Here is a 4,603-nt window from a genome sequence, read left to right on the forward strand (position 1 = left end):
GACAGGAGAGGTCTCCTGCACCATATGGGTGATTTCCCTGTCTGGGGATTGAACTCTTGCTGCACTGGCTGCCAATAGCTTCATAGTGCTGGAACTTAACCCTTTGTACCACCAGGGAGGCCCCAAACTACATCTAGGAATCAAGTGAGTAAATCGGCAATGGTTGTTTTGAAGGCTATTTATCTCTTCTTTCAATGAATAAAAAACGATGAGGTTTAGCTTCAACATAGTTTTCTCCCTGAACAAAGAAAGCACAATAATTCTAAGCAGCAGAAACACCGTGAACATACAGCGTGGGTTAGTAAATGGACAGAACAATTGCTGGCTGAGCCCCTACCTGAGAGGCTGTTTTGTTTAGACCAAGGAGAGCAGGGGGGAGGTGGAGATGGCTAGAAGTGCCCCACCCTCCAGAACATCAAAACTGAAGTTTCTTGCTGATAATTTAACTCCTGAGTTTAGAGTAGTCTGAGCAGGCAAGGATACCCTGTGGTTCATATTGGCAGCTCTGGGATCTAATGTGTTTAATAACCGTTGGCTGAAAAGTTAACTTTGCTTTTTAACAGGAAGTCTGGTGTGTTTCACTCATGCATTTTCACTAACATAGGATGGCAGACTGGTACTGGCAAAAAGAGTAAAGTAAAAGTGTGACAGGGAAGCTAAAGCTACATGTTATCAAAAACTTTCCCACTACGCCCATTTCCCCCACAATGAAGTAAAAGTAAAATTCCCAGCTATGTTACATGTAACAATAACAACAGGAACAAAGTAACACTGCTTAGGAAATAAGAGATCGGGCATTTAAACTGAGCCACTAAAAAGACTAACAGATTACACTATGAGTATTTTTACTGTCCTTTTTATTTAACTCACCTTTAAAGAAATCTACCATAAAAAAAAATTCATTGATTAGCAAGGGACATGGAAGCTTTGATAATTGTTGATAATGGCAAAAAAATATTAAAGGCTGAATAATTATCTAAGAGCTTTTCATGGAAAAGATTGTTCTTAAGAAATGAGCTCTTAGTTCATCTTTACCGTTGGCTGTGCTCAGTAAATCCAGAGCAGCAGGAAGAAGTTTATGAGTTCCAGCCTCCAAGGTAAGAGAAACAACTCTAAAGGAAGAATTCAACAACTACCACTTTTAATGTGAAACTATTAAAACTGACATAAATGTACCAAAAATTTAGTCTGTTAGGTTTTGTTCATCCAGCCAATTATTATTTAATACAAAGCTTTATGCCTACAAAAAAACAAATGTAGGGTTTGGCTCTAAATTTAACATACTGATCCAATGTCCATCTTTTACAAGTTAGAGTTCCTCTCCCAATCCTTTTTCACAACAATACTAAATAAAATCTAACACAATGATATTCAATGCTTATATCTTAGCAGCTGGGGCGTGCATAAAGACTTCTGTATAAGAAGGAGGATACAGTCAGAAGTGACTTATCTTCCAGGTCTAGGCTGTGCCAAATATCTAAATGTAAGAAATACTTGATAAATATGAATGAGCTCATTAATATATATGCTTCTGGGCCCTCCCTGGTGGCACAGTGGGTTTAAAGCACAGCACTAAGAAGCAAAAGCCATTTCAGCATGAGTTCAATCCCTGCCCGGGAGGTGACCCACATGGCACAGCAGATCTCTCCTGACCGCCCACTGCTTGCCTCAGCAGTGTACTTCATCAGTCTGTCTGTTCTGCTCCCTGCTCTATCTCTCACTGCCCCTGCACCTCTGACCTGTACCACAGCTCTGTATGTAAATAAATAAATAAATCATACACACACACACACACACACACATAGATATGTTTCTAAGGATGATATGTTCATTAGTTAAAATACAAAGCCAAACAATGCTCCCTCCCCCAATGATAAAACAAAGGGTGGAATTAGGAAACACATATTACATGGTTATAAAGATAGTGGTCTGTTTGGTCCTTGGGATGTCACCACAAAGAAGATGCAAGAGTAGCAGGGCCTTGTGGTGCTCACCCTACTTGGGAACCTTCTTTCAGCCACCTCTTGCTTTGCAGATTCCTGCACATCCAGCAGCCCTGGGCCCTGCACCGCTCACTCGGGGAAGCCATCCCAGCTCTGTGGCTGGGTCCAGTCCAGCTCTGCAGGCTCTCACTGACTGCCCGGCTACAGATACCACTTCCCATTCATTAGGCTGATCCTGGTCTCCATTGTTTTCCCAGTGCATGAAATGTTCAGGACATAATAGGTGTTCAGCATATAGTCACTGAGTAAATAACCGAAAACAAAGTGTGAGACCTCAGGCATTAACTGGAATACTTTGTCAGCAAGAGTAAAATAGAGGGAAAAGTCAGAGATCATCATTAACCTGGATCAAGACCCAAAAGCACTGTCAACCTCAGAGACAAGATGTATAGTGTTTGAAAAGTGTTTACTTGCAGTTGCTATTATTAGTAAGAAAGCTGACTTGGGCCAGATGAGGTCCTCCTCATTTTGATCTCAATGAAATCAAGAGTCCTGCCAAGTATATTTTTAAAAGCAGTTGAAAGACCTGAAAAACAAGATAGTGAATCACACCAATATATCGATGTGCTCAGTGACATCTTGTTATCCACAGTTGGTTTCAGAAGTGGTTTTGTTCAGTAACTTCATCAAGACAATGACAAATGTTGATTGGGCAGTGCCTGAAGAAGCAATCCTAGTCTAACAGCTTTTAAATTGGTAAGTACTTTTTAAAAATATTTGTTTTTATTTATGCATATAGAACTGGGGTACAGGCCAGAGGTATAGGGGTGATGAGAGGATTCACTAGAGACAGAGTGGGGAGCAGAACAGGCAGACTGACTAAGTACACTGCTGAAGGGAGCAGCAGGTGAGACAGGACATGTCTGCCATGCTATGTGGGTCACCTCCCTGGCTGACTGGGAATCGAACTCACACTGCAGCGGCTGTGGCTATCCTTGCAGGGCTAGCTTTAACCAGGGAGGGTCTAAATTGGGAAGTATTAAATAGTAATCACAAATGATGAAAAAATGTATAGAAAAGCCATAGGAATTATTTGAAACCTTAAGATTTAGTAGAAAAAAGTAAGAAGAACAACAAAAACTTGTAGAAGTTAAAACATTTCAAAGCTGAGAGGTTTTTGTAAGTTCTGAAATCAAATAGGGTTTAGGAATGAGTGTATGATCTGGGTGGCTTCAGGCCAAGGGAAAACAAGGTTCACGGGACAACTGTGGGGATTTGTTTGTTTTAATTTGTTCTGTAATGTATGATCCTATTTTCAGATGACCCATGTTAAAAACAACACAGGTCAGTGCATGAGCAACCTAAAAATGACTATCCAAATAGAAATTAAAATTGCTTCTGCAAAAACAAATATGAGCTCAACAAATAAAAGTTGGCTGAAAAGATTTTACCTAAGGTCCTTCAGTAAAAGCAAGACCAAATGTTGAGGTTCTTGGGAGAAAGAAGTAAAATTTGGGTAAATGAGGTGGAAAAAATCATGGGATCTTGGTTCACCCTTGGTGTAGCCCTTGTGAGGCTTAAGAGAGGAACCGGTAATGACTAGAGACAGCTGGCCCAAAAGCCCAGAGTTGCTTGGGGCAGAGGTAGTGTCTTTGAAGAAGTTTTGTACCTCTAGCACAACACTTCAGTGCCTATGCATTCTCTCTCCCTTAATGACCTTTTACAAGTTAGAGTCTCTTTCCCACTTCTGAATCTAAAATGATGTCAAGGATCTTAACCCTTGTTTACTTTGAGTAGTTTTTTGGTTTCAGGTTTTATGTTCCAGTAATTAGTCAATTTTTGAGTGGGATATTCGTGTGTGGTGTAAGATCATGCTGAGGTCTCATTGTTTAACTTATGCCTATCCAGTTTCCTCAGCCCCATTTATGAAGACATTTAATGCCTTTTCCCTTGTACAGTCATCCATTTCTTAAACTGGCTTTTTTTTTTTCTGTTGAGAAGGTCCATAATCTTGTCCAATCCCCAGCAGGATTTGTAATTTCCCAAATACTTAACCATTATACCAGCAGTCGATCAGCTATTATGACTACAGAAAGAAAAGCAGAAAACATCTGTCGACGGAAAGTAGCTGTAGGAATTAAACTAGAAACAAACATTGTAAGAACATGAATGACTCAGCATGAGGGTACAAAAGCCTTAAAGGCACCAAATTCAAAGAGAAAATGAAATTATTTGGGTTGCCCTGGTAACACTAAGATAAAATGTAGATGTGAAAATGTTGGGCTTAACATTAAGAAAATCTTTTCAGCACTAAGGTCTCTCACATGGAATGAGCTTTACCATGGCAACAGGTTAAAAAAAAACAAAAAAAAAACATGTAAATGGATTAAAGAAAGAAAATATCAGGGGAGTAGAAAGATGGTAATAAGAACTGAGCTGACCTTATAAATATTCTGTACCTTTTATTTAATTCATGGAATTAAACAGGAGAAGGCAAAGGGTATATGCAAGGATCAAATGAGACTTTCTCCAATGAGTTATGATTGTAAAAGTTAAATTTATGTATTATGTCCACAAACTCACTGCCCCCAAATTCTACAGCACCTCCATTCCCTCTACAGCCCTGGTTTTATTATAGAAAAAAAAAGGAAAAACAAGAA

Source organism: Condylura cristata, unplaced genomic scaffold, assembly GCF_000260355.1.
Source record: "Condylura cristata isolate star-nosed mole 26May11 unplaced genomic scaffold, ConCri1.0 scaffold00026, whole genome shotgun sequence".
In the NCBI taxonomy this organism is placed as follows: Eukaryota; Metazoa; Chordata; class Mammalia; order Eulipotyphla; family Talpidae; genus Condylura; species Condylura cristata.